General features: G+C 36.0%; 1 long non-coding RNA gene across 2 annotated transcripts in view; it reads left to right on the top strand.

Annotated features, from left to right (window-relative positions):
- LOC135277423 (uncharacterized) overlaps positions 1–17,451 on the top strand; it is a 145,054-nt gene that overhangs the window by 115,420 nt on the left and 12,183 nt on the right. Inside the window, exons 3-4 of one of the 2 annotated variants that reach the window (XR_010345021.1) lie at positions 2,607–2,733; positions 11,012–11,343. This is a non-coding gene — a long non-coding RNA (uncharacterized LOC135277423). Of the gene's footprint in view, positions 1–2,606; positions 2,734–11,011; positions 11,344–17,451 lie in introns of those variants that run through there. The other variant, XR_010345022.1, reaches the window with a different exon arrangement.

Here is a 17,451-nt window from a genome sequence, read left to right as displayed (position 1 = left end):
TGTGCACAGTAGAATACGTTATCAATATTCTTTCACTGATGTAATAGAAAAATATATCCTACGCAGAAGGATTAACTCGAATAAAATATTGACTAGTATAAAACAAACTTTATGTTTTCACCACATTTATTTTCGGTAAGTGGTTGAATCAGCAGAAAATTACTTAAAACTGTGTACAGCTATAATTTCTTAAAAACAGATTATGGCACTAACTCAAACCATGTAAATAATGAGATCATGAGAGTAAATCAGAGGTTTCCAAAAAACAGGAAGAACTTAAAAAATTAAAAAATAATTTTTTTGCTGCTATCCTCACATAAGTTAGATTCTACAGTCTTTGTGGACAATAGGTGAGCCTGGACCTTTTGCTCTTTTGTGTGTGTATGTGTGTGATCCTAAAGGAACAAATGTCTGTTTTGCGACTGGAGAATCAGGCATCTCCAAAAGAATAGCCATGCTCAGCATCCTCTACTTACCTAAACTAAATTACGGCTTAATAATATTGCATCCTGTGCTACCTGGGTGCTCTCACACACCTGAGTGGACCAGGGCATTTTACTGCCTAATTTCTCTTTTGTGTTATGTCTTGATAATAAAAACGCATTATTATTTCTTCTTCAAAATACAATAGGAATCCCTCATCCCCTGCCCCCAAGTTCTGAAAATTCTCATACCGGCCCTGGAGAAATACAAATGCACAAAGCGACAGGCGAAGCAGGCCCTGTGTTCAGCACTCAATCATTTCCTGTCACAGGTGCAGCCACTATGCATTATCCTGCCATGATTGATAGAGTGGGTTTGTGCAGACTGGGGGAGCTGGGGAGGCTCAGATGGGGTCCTGTCATTTGGGCTCCATTTCTTACTACCTGTAGGGAAAAGGAAATGCTTTGCAGGGATTGGCTGTTTCGTGAGTTTTAAATTTTAGTTTCTCATATATAGAAAGGTCATGTTTTCTCAAAGTTAGCTATAGCTTTAAGCTTTATCTTAGAGATAACTTCATTCTGGGAAAAACAAAACAGTCAATGGTAACACAATAGATTTAATTTCATTTAGAGTTGATATGTTACAGAAGTACACCCACAACCTAATTTCCCATAATTAGGTTAAGTATGTAGAGTTATTTTTTTAAATCTTAGTTTTTAAACAAAAAAACCCAAAACATGTTTGGGTTTGGTTTATATCCCCAAGTGGCTTAAGGATACAACCACCTAATACTGAGACTGATTTCTATATAACAAGGCTAAAAAAATGCACTTACATTATTGTGAAGCAGTTCACTAGGCAACAAATTGTGTTATTATTTGTCATTAATAATACATTAAACATAAAGAATACAATACAAAATGAAGCAGAAATATTTACCATTTTAAATTGTGGCTATTCATTTTAACTGAGGTGCAGATTTCTGAGTTTGCTGTTGCTATGATCAGTCAAGATCTTAACTAATTAATGTAAGATCAAAGTTGGCAGCCATCTCACCAGTGTTATGTAAAACTGTAAAATCCTCTAGGTCCTTCATTTCTTTTTGAAATGGCTAAAGGCAAAATGATTTGCATAAGGAGGTCTCAGATTTTAAAATGTAAAACTTCTTTCATTGGGATTATTAAGTGGCTTTCAATGATATCCACAGATGTTCATGCACCCACTGCAATGCTTTAGTATTTTTCCTTGTGGTTTTTACATGCAACCTGATAGATTGTTTAAAATGATAGGAGTGGGAAATGAAATAGCCTTTAAAATGTTCCCAATTTTTTTTGACACCAGAGCATTCTATCAACACATCTCCATTTTATAATTTCAGCAAACACTATTGCATTTCTCTGAAAAATTTGCCAACCTAATTGTTACCAAACATCAAATTATGCTTTATTTTTCTTAAACTGACAAATTATACCCAAAGAAAAGAAGGATTAAACATTTTAGCTTCTTAGAAAACAGACATACAATCTGTAAGGCATTTTTGGTTTTGTATTTGCCCTATTACAGCACCGATCTGGCAAATACAACACTTTAAAATTCTGATGGCCCGCTTAATCATTTGGAGTAAATGTTTATATAAGGAGCATTTATAAAGAAACATTAATAAAAGGTAATTTATATTGCCATTTTCTCTTTTTTATAAGAATTAGAATGAAGAGGGACAAAGACAACTTTAAAATACACACTATTTTATTGTAATTAGCATTAGACTACTAGATTCATAGTTAACTCTGTTCATTTTATGTTAACCATCAAGCAAGAACTGTAGTTATAAAGTGTTCATGATACAGAATGTTCCTTTAGTGTGTCATTTATTATTAGGTGAAAAATGTCCTCTGCCTTATAACACCATTGTATTAATGTTCTTAGTCAAGAAGAACTTTTGTGTTTACATAGAGAGAAACCTGCAGTTGTTTTTTGTTTTGTTTTTAATACCAGTGAGTTTCAGGTTTGTGTTGAATTACATTTATGACTTACGAATAAAATGGATACTGGTTGAAAGATGTGTATGGTTAAATGAAACAAACTTTGTGAGTGGGAGAAAAAAAGCTTTGGCATTGGGTATATGTATGTGTCTGTCTTTTTTATGATGGGATTTTTACAATCTTCTTTAAATATTGATACAGAATCCCCCACCCCCAAATTGACAGAGATGCCAAGTGAGATATCGCCACACGAGGGCAAGTTCATCCTTTTTCTTATACGAGGAATACCCTAAAAAGCAGACCCAAAGCTGCCAATGTGCCAAAGTAGGTAAGTCAACCAAAGAGCCAGATGCTGTAGTAGCGAAGCATTTTCTCTGTCCTTACAGCTCTTGCCTTGAAACAACTCAGAAGGAAGAGGAGAGGGTTTACCTCTAAATAATAGGTGGTATCCTTCCGTGAATAAAAATGTCTATATATTTCCACCTTTCTCTCAAACACACACCCACACATGATGGCATTCTTCAAAGAATATTATAATGTTATGCTGGTAGGAGTGAAGGGTGAACAACAATATAATAAAACACGAAAAGTCGAAGCTTAAAAATGTTTTTGGTTAGCTTGAATTATGTGACTTCACTTTTTTGTTGTTTCAATTTTTGCTTTGTGAGACCTGCAGACACTGATGATCAGGTTCAGTGCCTGAAGGAGCTTTTGGTTGAAATCTGGAACACCACCTTTACAAATGTATCTCTAAGTGAACAGAGTAAGCCAATGAGACAGCTACCTAAGCAAACAACACTATTGAGCTCTCTATTGGAAAGTCACAATTCTCACCTTTCTACATCCCTTTTCCACCCAGTAGATCTCAGTGCAGTTATTTTTCAATGTCTTATAGCTGTTGATTCTTCATGGCTTAAAAGGCTAGCTTTTTTTTTTTTTCCCCTGAAAGGTATCGTGTATACAGCTTGCTAACAAAACTTTTTGAAGTAGACTGGCATAGTGATTTATTAGCAGTGGCATTACTAATAATATACAGAGTAGTATTTCTCAAGTGACAGCAATATAATTAGTAATATCAAGAATACAAAAAACACAGGACTCAAGTGCCCGTCTGAGAAAAAGACAAATAACATTTAACCAAATCAGGATACAGGTACCCATTCAACCCAGTTGATTTACTTGGAATGTTAGACTTATTGATTTCTTTTTAGCTAAAGGATAATTTTTAAAAGTTACCAGAGCTACAATGCTAAATCATGTAAACAAATTGAATAAAATAAAAGGCATTTAGCTAGAAACTAGATTTTCCAATTTTATAGTTGCAACTTATTTGCCTTAATGATAATCTGGTTTGGCAGATAAGTAAATGGAAAAAAGAAAAAAGCAAATTGCCACTATTGTGAGGGAATTCGGGCAGGGTAGCATTCAGAACAGTGCTAGTAAAATGGATGCTGGGTCAGCGGTATTAGCAGCATTTCATTACCAGGGGCCCTACCCCAACCGATGGAATGAGATTCTTTGTGACTGGGGCCCAGGGTTCTGCATTACAAGCTCAAAGACAATTCTTATGCATAATGAAGATTGATAACTTCTATCTTAGAATGTAGCAAGGTGGTTTAGTCTTTCTTAGAAATGTATTTTCCTGAAATAGCTTCTATTTTAAGTAGGTTTCTATCAGAAGATATTTCTTATATAAGAAATGAAATTGACCAGAAAGTCTTAGCGCTTTGGAATCTCTGTCTAAATTACATTTATAACTTTTTGAACTTGCTTAAGTTGAAGTCTCTGAAGTTGAGATAATGTACAGACATTTCCTATATTCGTTTAAATAGCGTAAAGCATGAGTGTGTTAAGTAGTTATGTCTACATGCAATAGTTGTTTGGTTGTTTTGTTTTTATGACTAGCGTGTATGTGTGGCCCTAAAGGCTCTGACAAACCAGCTGTAGTTTTTGAGGGTTGATTACAAGCCTGCTTTTCTTGTGTGTATCACTTCCCACCCTGGATCACAAAGGAGGTGGGAGAACAGCAGGAACAGTGGGGAAATTAAAAAATAGTCTGGACAGTAGTTGGTATTTGACAAAATGACATGTATTATTTTTTGGAAACACTTTAGCAAATCAGTCAAGATTGAGATCGCCATAGAAAAGACAATGTAACATAGATTTGATCAACAAATATTAGTTGAATGATTAATGAAAGTATGTAAAAATCTGCTTAGTGAACTCTTCATCATTTCTTCTGTCTGGAAATCTCCTTCTTGATACAGGAGACGGCAATGACTTCTGTACTGCATTCCAGTAGAGCAGGGGTGTCCAATCTTTTGGCTTCCCTGGACCACATTGGAAGAAGAATTGTCTTGGACCACACTAAAGTACATTAATGATAGCTGATGAGCTTTAAAAAAAAAAAATCACAAAACATGTTTTAAGAAAGTTTACAAATTTGTGTTGAGCTGCATGCAAAGCTGTCCTGGACTGCCTGTGGCCCACAAGCAGGAGTTAGACAAACTTGCAATAGAGCATGCCCGATCAATGAAGCTAACAAGTCATAAAGTGTGTGGTGCTACTGCCTGAGGAGACGATGTCTTCGTCAACAGTCGAAAGACGATGTCTTTCGTCAAAGCATGAGTCAAAGCCAAAGTCAAACCATGAGTATGTATTGACTGTCTACTCTGTACCAGCACAGTGGTCAAAGGAAAAACAGAACTAATGGACTTCGTTGTACCCTCAAGAAATTTTGTTGGAGAGAAAATAATTGCTTGTTCAAAATAATAGGAAAGCCAAAATGAGCGGTGTCTATTTATTGCCAATGCAAATTTGTTCAAAGAAGATGATAGTGTTTCTTGTTGCAAGGAGCAGAAACTGGCCAAAACCTAAAGAGAATACTCAGCTTACAAAACTGAGTTGTCTTTAGACTGGAATTGGAAATGACCTAATTGAGAATCTTAGTGATTCATCCCATGTCTCATGTATTTCCTTCTTTCTACCTTACCTGCAGGAGTGTCAGTTTCATCCTAAGTCTAACTTGTTCATAGTTCCAAGATGTTTTCCAACAGCTCCTGGACCTGCATGCTTATTTGTGCAGTGGGAAAAGAAAGTACATCATTGTCTCAGCATTTTAGCAAAACCCTAGTAAATTTAATATGTCTATCCCTGAACTAAATATGCCATCAAGGGAATTCAGTGCCTGGGTTTAGCCCAGGTCTCAAGTCCCACTTTTAGAGCTGAGGATGGTGTGAACATCCTTGGAACCAGAACCTTGCCAAACACATCTTGGGACTGTTAAGAAGGAGGGAATGGAGGATAAAGAGGCAAACAAGAGCCAGCGTAAAGGGTAAATGAAGGCCAGAATAATGAAGTAGTACTTCTTGTAAGCCATGGTACTAGGCTGGCACTAGAAGAGCCAGTAAATAGAGATAAAGAGGAAAGGAGAACACTTAGTAGCAGAAAAGAAAAAATAAGTACAAAGTTGAGAATTGGCATGGGTGATGCAAACAATGAAGCAGTTCTGACTAAGCCAAAGCAAAAATCATATTGGACTGTGTAGGCTTCAAATTTGGTGTTTGGGGCCATATTTTGCAGGGTAGGCCAGTTTAGATTTAATAGGGTAAGCAATAGGGAATCATAGATAGACAGGTTGAGTAAAGGAGTTGCACAGTAAAAAGTATTCTCTTACACCGTTGTTCTTTCTCAAACCAATTGCATGTGACTTCATTTCATTTTTGTTTTGTTTTGTGTTTTGGCAAACAATTACGTGTGAGGTGATGGGTATAAAGATACAAAGCACAGAGCCGACGCTTAGAGAATTTCCAACCTAGTAATGTAGATCCATATAACCGACTTCATTATGCAGATTGTGCCAAACAAATTTTACCCCACTAATTCGTTTATTAAAACTAGGAAAAACACGATGAAATATGATTTTATATTTTGCTCAAAAACAATTACATTCCCTGACTCTTTACATCTTTAGGTTTTATACTCAGACTCAGGGCTTTGCTTCGTATTCTGTTTGGCCACAGTGAAAGAAGCCTTCATCAGCTTTGTGGGTGTGAGAAAGGAATTGAGAAGTCTAGCTGTGAAGGGGACTCAAGTTATTTTGAAAAAAAGTCATAAACAAAAACTCAAAAGGAATGCCCTACACAAGAAGGTACAAGACCCAGAGAAAGAGAGAGAGGGAGAGAGCTCCTGTATGCTGTCTTTGGAGGAGGCTTCGTGTCTCCCAATGGGCCGGGCAGCCTGGCTGCTCCGTTCAGCAGGGACGGGTGTCAGGTTGCTGCAGGTGTTGCTGACGGCCGGTGAGTGATTGCACCATCAGCTTCCTACCGCGATCCATCATGCGGCCCCAGCCGGTGAAGAATCACAGCCTCAGCAAGGTGCTGAGCCCAGCAACATATCATTAAACAAGGTTACCACCGGCAGATTTGTTCCCATGATCAATCTGGTCAATAACCGTTCCACCTCGCTGTACAATTTCTCCCCCACCCCCCCACCTTAAAACATAAACAAGTATTATGAAAGCACTTGCAGAACAATGTAAAGCTTTCAGAAGTCTTCATTTCTCCTCTGGCATTCCGCAAGCTTCTTTAAAAACCCTTATAAATCATGAAAAATAACCTTTACTACAGGATATATCCTCAGGCAAGTGCTCTACCCTAATTCCATATTTTATTACCTGATACTGACTGATTTTTTTTTCCTCCAATTGATTACTGAATAGCATTGGGACAATTTCTTTTTTTATTTCCCCTCAAGTCTGCATAGCTCACTAGTTTCTTCCCTTAGGAGGTCCCAAATGAGATAGAAGTAAAACACTTATTGCTTTTACTGCTCAACTTTAATTCTTGTGTTTTGCATTTAACTCTTCACATGCCTTTGCAGACAAATTACTCAGTAGTGTCAGATACTTGCTTAACAGAAAGTATCTTGACTTCATTACAGTGTAATTGAGATTGGTAAATGTTATAACCATTAGAATTGAGCAAATTGAACAGGAATCTCACAAGAAAAATCTATTCAGTACTCACCATTGGGTGGTTTGAAACAAAATATCCCACTACATATGGGAATTAAGCAAACAAACATGAAAAAGACCATATATATGAATGCTTATTTCAAAAAGAATATTTTTCAAACATAAACTCTCTTTTCTGACTGAGCCCCCTTGACTATTTCAGAAACTTTAAATTTTAGCTTATAAAGTATCTTACACTTTCAATATGAAATCATCCTTCAAATGGTAGACAAAATATTAATCTTGTTCAGGGTAGGTGCTATGGCTTATGCCTGTAATCCCAGCACTTTGGGAGCCAGAGGTGGGAAGATCATGTGAGCACAAGATTTCAAGACCATCATGGGCAACATATAGAGACCCCCATCTCTACAAAAAGTAAAAAGATTAGTTGGACATGGTGGCATGAACGCCTGTAGTCCTAGCTACCTGGGAGGCTGAGGAGGGAGGCTTGAGCATGGGAGGCTGAGGCTGCAGTGAGCCGTGATTGCACCACTGCAGTCCAACCTGGGTGACAGAGTGAGACCTTGTCTCAAAAAATATATACATTAATCTTGTTCAAGTGGGATCTCCTCTAATTCTAAAATTATGGATCTAGTTTCTCCTTATGCCTGAGTCACTTATGGCTGTGAGTTTATATTCATATGATTAAAAATATATACAATATGTGGTTAAAAATGACACATTGGTGATCTTGGCCTTCTTAAAAATTAGAATTTCAAATTTAATCACCAATATGAACTCAAACTCTATACCAATTTCCAAATCTTTCATTAATACATTAATAGAAAAATACAGTTTGTTCTCACTCCTACCTTTAGGGAAGGGCCTCTTGAGACGATCCTAGGGAGAGAAAACAGATTTCATTTTTAAATCCTTCCCAAAAACAAGGTTTCTACAAAGTCCCTTTAAGTAATTGCATCGAGTAGAAAATCCATATAGAGACTCAAGTTGCCTAATATTTTTCTTTATTCTTTTATTTAAATCCATTTCCTCCATTTCTTTATCTTCTTAGTAGAGATAAATTGCAGCTGGGGATTTATCTCTGTGTAGAACACCATGTATTCTAAGTTAAGCATTCATGGGTACAAGATTAAATGCTTTAAATGCTCAAGGTACCACTGGCTTGATAAACCTGAGCCTTCTTCCCAAGTAAAAATTTAGTTATTTGAAGAAAGTAGAACTCATTGTTTAAGACTTCAAAAGTATATAATTACTTCTTCTTTTAAATGTATATTTCCTGTTATTAATGGAATTCACTCTTTATATTATTTTTAAAAGTTTATTTTTAGCTTATTTTTGAATATTCCTGTAGTAATCCTTGCCAGAAAAGCCAATTTTAAGAAGCATATCTAACCTATATTGATATTACCACTAGGAAATTGATTGCATACTGGTGTAGATTAAAAGAATACATTGTTCTTTCAGAAGATGTGTGTTAGTCTATTCTATTCTGGCTAATGTGAGTTCCAGATTCTTCTAGGAATATCATTTCATATATCAATGTTGATGACATGATAAAAATGTTATAGATTAGTAGCCCTTAATTCATTTATAGAAGAAAAATAGGAAAGATTTGTAGTAGATCCAGGTCATATCTTTAGTTCAAGTAATATTTATTGTATGTCCATTGTGTGTAAGGCACTATGTTTTAGTTTTCTCTTATAATAATTGCATGGTTGCAGATTACATTGCTATCTTCAGAAGATACTAAATCTGAGTCATGTAGTAGAGACTTAATTTGGTTAAAACCAAGATGACTTATAGTCTAGACACAACATTCATGGCAGCTCCGTAATGGGCTTAGGTGGCTCTTATAGTATAATAATGCAAAAGATTGAAGGAAGCTATTGCTTCCATAATATACTATAATTTGACTTAGGCTCTGTGTAGATACAGTCATCAATAACTCAGTAAAAACAATTTCACATCTAAGCATTGTCTCTAACGACAAAAATGCCTGGACTCTTGAAAGGAAGGTGATAGAAATACAAGGCATTTTTCTTATTATCCATTATTTTTCTTTTGTTGTTGATTTAACTAATGACATAAACTCAAATTTAGAAGGATATAAATGAAAAAAGATACATTTGAAAATATATTAGTTATTGGTGTCTTTAGAGAGCATTTTAATAGTATTTTTAGTATTCTGCATAAAATTGTGTGCAAGCATTAGTAAATAACCAAATGCTGTTAAATAATAGCATTTAATTTTTAATTCAATGAAATTATTATTTTAATGACCCAGAACTAGGGATATTTGTTCCTATTTAAGGGTCAGATAAAGCTTTCTTGAGTGTGTGTGTGTGTGTGTGTGGTTGTGTGCACATTTTTAATGTTTCTCTGTGTCCCTATTGTAAACCAGTTGTGTGCCTCTCACAAATTAATTTTCAAAATCCTTCCACCGCCATCTTGCATAAATTTTATTCTCTGGAAATATTGTAGGAGAGTCAATCAAATGCTTTAATGATGCTATTGCCATATTTACTGTTTGTTCTACATTTAATTATTAATTCACAAATCCTTCCTAGAAATTCCACTCACCTCCAATCAAATGTGTTCCCATGTTTGTTTTCCTTTGGATCATTCTCTTTAGACCCTATTATGGTCAGCACAACATATCAAGCAAGCCTTGAAGCTTTACCTTAACTGAGGTTGCCTGCATTTCTCACATCTGGTGCATTACCAGGTGGCATGATGCAACTGTCACGAGACTCAATGCCTACCGATATGTATTCTAGTCCATTCTTTTCTGTCTGTTTTGTGTTCCAATTTCTTTTCAGTACCAAAATTTCACATATGTCCTTAGGTCTAACAAAAGAAGCTCCCTTTCTTTTGAAAGAAAGAGAAATGTGTTTAGCTAAGCAAGAATGAGGTATAGGGCTGGGGAGTAGGAGTGGTATGGAGGGTAAGTTTTTGTTTTTGTTTGTGTTTAATTTTGTTCAAGGCTGGAAGTTAGCCTACCAAGGCATTGCAAGTGAATAACTTGGCATTGTAGAGAACAGGATTTTCTAAGTTTTTTGGTTGATACTAGTAAAGCTGTGAACCTAGTTGTACCTGAAGGACTTTATATTTTGTATTTTCCATTTTGGCTTTTTAAATTGTGGCCATCATTGCTTGGATACCACTTCCTAGTTTCGGCTTATTAAAGCACAAGCACAAGTAGTCAGCACAGTGGAGGCCTCAGCCCCTCCAATGGTACCTACTGGTACCTGGTATTATGCCAGGTTTAGGGTCCTTTGAATGGCAACAGTCTAACACGTTTTGAGACTATAGGGCCAGATATAGTGGCTTCTATAGGGCCAGATAGAGTCTCCTTCTACCAATATCAGGCAGCTGTACGGTGTTTTTGTTAGCATTTCTGGACAGAGCTGTATGCATCATGGCAAAACAAGACTAATTGAGAGTTTGTGTGTCCAATCAGCCATGATGCATTAAGATGGCTAAACATGAACAGCAGGAACCTGTAAGTTCAGGCTCTTGCAATTCATCTCACTAGAGTAGACAAGTTTCAGGGAATCACATCTACTAAAACATGAAATACACTTGAATTTGCCTTATTCTTGATGTTTTGCTTGCTTACTTCATTCAACAGACACGACGAGGGTCTTCTTCAGACTCTGTGAGAAAGGAGATTTAAAAACACAGCTCCAGAAGCTCGGGGTGGAAAGCAATAACCAGAGAAGCAATGAGATCATCCCAGGATTATGTGAGAAGTGCAATGGCATGGATATGTACAGGGTGTGCTGAGAGCAGGTGTCAAGGAACTACACTGTCACCCCACATCAAGAAAGTCTTTGTGGAGTTGATGCTTAAAAGCAGGAGACTGCTGTCTGGACAAGGAGGCAAAGTGAGCAGCATGGTAAAAGTTCCTCAAGCCCACGGGAATGCAATGAGGCAGGTGTGGTGGTTGGACCACTGATTGCCTGTAGAGTACAGGTGAAAGATGAGGCTATATCAATTGGCAGGACCCACCTCCTGAAGGGATGTGCTGAGAAGTCTGGATTTCATTCTGGAAGAGAGCAAAGTAACTCATCAGTGACCTTGGAAAAGGATTTTCCTTCTTCTGTGAAACACTTCAACTCAGGGTACTAACAAATGTTTTAAAAATGCATTCATAATAATAAATATCATAATTGTAAAAGCAGTTAACTCTCACTTTCAGTATAAGGCACACAATTTCAGTTTTATGGAGGTTTATCATGGCTGTGCTCATTGAAAGAGAGATTAATTCGTTATGTCTGAAAGTCATCAAAGAAAGAATAAAATTATTATAGAAATAGAGAATCAAGGGGGCCTACACACCTAGTGAAATTATACCAATAAGTGAAATTGCATAATAACTGCCATATTCTTTCTTCAAGAAGCATTGCTATCAAAAGGATTTTAAAAGACAGGCAAAGAAATGGGAGGTAGAGAGCAGGCTCTAAATTTCTAAAGGGGGAGGTGTTGTCAAGAACTGTGGCCAGATGGATTGCTGGTGATGGAGAACTAGTATGATTCTGTGTCAGCTTTTCCTCCAAGAACGCCATGAGGGATGGGACTCCTCAGTTCTTGTTTTTCCGCTCTGATGGCAGAAGCAGTTCTGTTTAGGAGTCTTCAGTGAGTGACTGAGGTGGATACAGGTACAGCACTCAGTGGTTCGCAGAATAGGGGGAAGATGGTCTCCAAGTCAACAATAGCAAATAACTTTTACCTAATGTTTATTGCATCCGTTGACTGGGGAGCTCATCTAAAGAGAAAATATTGGAGTCATATATGAAAGATCAAGTATTTCCATAAAAAGTACTATTTTGAAATAAATAAAATGTTAAAACTCTTTGGCCTTAGACATTAAACCCAAAGTGGAAACACAAACATGCAAACGGTTAAATAGAGGATACTCAAGAGCTGACTTCTTGTTTACATTTCAGTATCATGGATAATATTTTGTTAGACCAATTTCCTTGCCTTTATCCATGTATAAACATTTGAGGGGATCAGAACAGAATCAATTCAAAGTGTAAGCTTATTCATATTCCTAGCATCATATTTTGCTTTTTGTGGACTTTACGTAAAGTGGAATTGTATAGCATATAATTTTCACATATTATTTTTTTTGTTTAATATTATGTTTGTGAGGTTCATCCGTGGATTATGCGAGCAGCTTTTCTTTCATTTTTATTGATGTACAATATTTCATTATATACCATAATGTACTTATTCGTGCTATTATTGATGGGCATTTAGGTAATTTCCAGTTTAGGGTTATTATGAATATTGCTGCTGTGAGTATGTCTTTGGTGAACATAGGTACATATCTCTGAAGGATGTACAGTTAAAAGTGCATCGGTCATTGGATATATTTGTGTTCAACTTTAGTGAATACCGCCAAATAGTTTTGCTAAGTTGTATCAATTTATAGTCTTTCCAGCAGTGTCTGAGAGCTTGTTGCTCCACATTATTGCTAAATATTTAATAGCTGATACTACTTTCTTTAATTAATCATTTTGGAGAGTGTTAAATAGTATCTCATTGTGGGTTTAATTTGCATTTTCTGATGAATGCTATTGAATGCCTTTTCATTTGTTTATTGACTAATGAATATACTCTTTGAAATGCCTTGTTTGAATTTTTTGTTATTGGATATCTTTCTTTTTATTAATGATTTGTGGAGGTTCATTTATAGTCTGGATTTAAATGATGTGTTGGATATACATATGATATACATCTCTCATTCTGTGGCTTTCTCATTCACTAGCTTAAGGGTGTCTTGATGAATAGAAGTTCTTAAAGTCAATAAGGCCTAATTTGTTCATTTTCTTCTTTAGAATTATAGCCTTTTCTATCCTATTTAAGAAATCATTGCTCATCCTCACATCCTACAGACACTTTTCTATGTTAAATTTTAAAAAATTTATTGTTTTATTTCTTACATTTAGGAAATCTATCTGAAGTTGATTTTTGTGTTTTGTGTGAGGTGACGGTCAAGAATTATTATTTTTTTTCCACACTGGCACCTGTCTGGGCCCTTTTCCCATTGCACCAGAATGTCACATGTCTACGCATGTGGGAGTCTGTTTCTGGACTCTGATATGGTTTAGCTCTGTGTCCCCAGCAAATCTTATCTCAAATCGTAAACCCCACATATCGAAGGAGGGACCTGGTGGGTGCTGATTAGATCATGGATGTGGCTTCCCCCAAGCTGTTTTTATAATAGTGAGTGAGTTCTCACAAGATCTGATGGTTTAAAAGTGTGGCACTTTTAAACCTTTGCTCACTCTCTCTTGGTTGCTGCCATGTAAGACATACCTTGCATCTCCTTTACCTTCTGCCATGATTGTAAGTTTCCTTAAGCCTCCCCAGCCATGTAGAACTGAGTCAATTAAACCTTTTTTTTGAGACAAAGTCTTGCTCTGTCACCAGACTGGAGCACAGTGGCGTAGTCTCGGCTCACTGCAACCTCCGTCTCCCGGGTTCAAGTGCTTCTTCCGCCTCAGCCTCCCGAGTAGCTGGGACTACAGGTGTGTGCCAAATGCATGGCTAATTTTTTTGTATTTTTAGTAGTGACGGGGTTTCACCATATTGGCCAGGATGGTCTCGATCTCTTGACCTCGTGATCCACCTGCCTCGGCTTTCCAAAGTGCTGGGATTACAGGCGTGAGCCACCGCACCCGGCCAACCTTTTTTTTTTTTAAGTAAATTACCCAGACTCAAGTATTTTTATAGCAGTTTGAAAACAGACTAATGCAGACTCTATTCTGTTTCATTGCTCAGTTCCTCTGTTCTGGCACTGATAGCACACTGTTTTAAATACTGTAGATTTGTAAGTCTGGTGGTTTTAGTTCTCCAATCTTGTCCTTCTTCAAAGTTTTCGCGGCTAATATTGATCCTTTGTGTTTCTTGTTAATTAAATTTCTTTCATTTCCACAAAATATGCTTTTTTATTGGAGTTAGTTTTTGAAAGGAGAATTTAGATCTTTATATTACTCTTTTAAGTCATGAGCATGATACATTCTACCATTTATTTAATTGTATTGAATTTCAGTAATGTTTTGTAGTTTTCTGTAAGACATTACATATGTTCATTAAATTTGTTTCTAGATGTTTAATTTTGTGATATTATATAAATGTGTTTTTCAACTTTTATTTTTCTAGTTATTTGTTGCTAGAACATAGAATATGTTGTTTTTATTTATTGACATTTTATCTAATAACCTTGCTAAATTCATTTAATAAGTCTGATAATTTATGTGTTGATTTCTTTTTAAGGTTTTCTCTGTATGCAGTCAATTCACCTACAAATTATGTTTTTTCAACATTTTACCATTTATTTTTTTTCTTGACTTATTGCCCTTTCAGTAACCTCCAATTTAATGTTAATGGTGGCAAGCATTCTTGTCATTTTTTTCTACTTTAAAAGGGAAATGAAAGCTTTCAATATTTTACACTTAATATACATAGCATTCATTGTAAGTTTTGGTAGATATTCCACACCAGAATAAGTTTTCTTTTCTACTATTTGTCTACTTTTTATTTTCTTTGTTTATTTATTTTAGAGACAGGGTTCCACTCTGTCACCCAGGCTGGAGTGCAGTGGCATTGCCATAGCTCACTGCAGCCTTGAATTCCTGGGCTCAAGCTAGGATGACAGGTGCATGCCACCATGCCCAGCTAATTTATAAATTTTTTGTAGAGACAAAGATCTATCATGTTGGCCAGACTGGTCTCAAACTCCTGGGCACAGGTAATCCTTCTGACTCAGCCTCCTAAAATGCTGGAATTATAAGCATGAGCCACTGTGCCCAGCGTATGTGTGTGTTTTTGTTTGTTGTTGTTTTTTAAATCGTGAATCACCGTTGAGTTTTATCAAAGCTTTTTCTGAATCATGTTTTTTCTTCATTATGTTAATGTGGCTTATTACTTCGATTTTCAAATTCTAAGCAATTTTATAATTCTGAAATAAATACAACTTTGTGATAATTTATCTTTTTAAAAATATAATTTAAAGGGCTATTTTATATGTAATCCAAAGAATTGAAACCAAAGGGCTTCAAATTGACAATGCAAGACTTGGGCAAATATTGCATTCCATTTTTATCACTGAAAGTTTCAATTTGTTGATGTTATAAAAAAACAAGCCAAAATAGGTTAATGCTTATTTATGAAATACAAAGATATTGTTATGGTTTGAGTTTGTCTCCATCAAAACTCATGTTTTCATGTTGCAAATTTATCCCTAGTTCAATTTTGGAGGTCAGGGCCTACTGGGAGGTGTTTGGGTTATGGGGCATATCCCTCATGAATGGCTTAGTGCCATTCTAGTGGTACTGAGTGAGTTCTTGCTTTTTATGAGACTGGTTAGTTCTCTCGAAAATGAGTCAGTTTCCACAGTGGGAGTTGTTACAGATTCAGTTTTCTTCTGTTTGGTCCTCTCTTTGCACAGGCCTTCTTCCCCTCCTTCTCTGCCATGTTATGACGCAGCATGAAAACCCTCACCAAAAGTTCCCATGCCCTTGAACTACCCAGCCTGCAGAATCATGAGCTAAATAAACTTCTTCTCTTTCTACATTATCTGGCCTCAGGTATTTTGTTACAGCAACACTAAGTGGACTAAAACAAACATATTCACAGTGCTTACAAGTGCAAAACTAAATTAGAGTTAGAGAGACAGCCTTCCCTAGTGGAAAGCACCCTCTTTGGAGTCAGATGCCCCGATTGAAACCTGGGCCTCACAGTTTACTTAGATGACTTTGAAAAGTGACTGTGAGCTCAGATAATTTATTTTATTTTATTCTTAGGTTTATTGTATGGTTTAAATAAAATCATGTATTTAAGATCTAGTTTCTTCTATAGGGTTTACATATTGTTAATCAATATGGACTTTTAATTAATTTTAACTGACATTTGTCAATTTTGCTCTTAAAAATATGTCAGTATTCATTACTGGAGCATACCAATGCAATTTCCTTCCATTCTGGGGAGATAACTTTCACTATTTCTATGAATAACAAGCAAATTAAATAATAATAAATAATCCAAGGAGCTAAATTTTTATTATCACTGCAAGTTTTGGCCAACTTTTCTCTAGCACCTCTATTAAACAAAGCAAAGTTGGCTGAGGGGAGAAGATGGGGAGGCCCATATTCTGAGAAAATTCTTCCACATGTATCTTTCTTAGAATATTTTGTTGCTGCTATATTCTTAGTGGTTGCTCTAAGGATTATAACAGGTACTTTATTACAATGTACTTCGGGTTAATGCTAATTTATTTCCAGTTAAATATGGCAACTTTGCTCCAATAAAGCAACATTTCTTTTCCTTTTTTCACAGGTTCTAATAGAGCAACATTTTTCTTCATCCTTGCTTTGTGCTCTTATAGTCATATATTTCATGTTATGTGATAAATTTAACAATTCAGAGTAATTATTATTGTTTTATAAAATTTTGTATATCTTTTAAAGAACTTAAGAGAAGAAAATGAAAAAGTATGAAGTCTATTGTATTTACCCACATAGTTACTATTTTCAGTGCTTTTCATGTTCTTTCTTCTTCTCTTTTTTTTTTTTTTTGAGACAGAGTTTTGCTCTTATTATACAGGCTGGAGTGCAGTGGCACGATCTTGGCTCACTGCAACCTCTGCCTCCTGGGTTCAAGTGATTCTCCTGTCTCAGCCTCCTGAGAAGCTGGGATTACAGGCATCCATCACCACGCCCAGCTAATTTTTTTGTATTTTTAGTAGAGATGGGTTTTCACCATATTAACCAGGCTGGTCTAAAACTCCTGACCTTCAGATGATCCACCTGCCTTGGCCTCCCAGAGTGCTGGGATTACAGACATAACCACTCCACCTGGTCTATTTTTCTATAAATTCAATTTACCATATAGTATCATTTCCTATCAGGATGAAGGACTTCCTTTTAAGTCAGGTGTGCTAGCAATAAATTTTCTTAGTCTCTTTATCTAGAAATGTCCCTTCTTTTCTTTACCATTAGAATGATAGTTTTGCTGGATATAGAATTCTTGATTGACAGTTATTTTTGTCACAGTACTTTA

This window comes from Aotus nancymaae, unplaced genomic scaffold (assembly GCF_030222135.1).
Source record: "Aotus nancymaae isolate 86718 unplaced genomic scaffold, 86718_ANA_hifiasm-v0.15.2.pri h1tg000032l_0, whole genome shotgun sequence".
NCBI classification, from domain to species: Eukaryota; Metazoa; Chordata; class Mammalia; order Primates; family Aotidae; genus Aotus; species Aotus nancymaae.
Note: the sequence above shows the minus strand (reverse complement) of the source record. Positions and strands in the feature narration are given on the sequence as shown.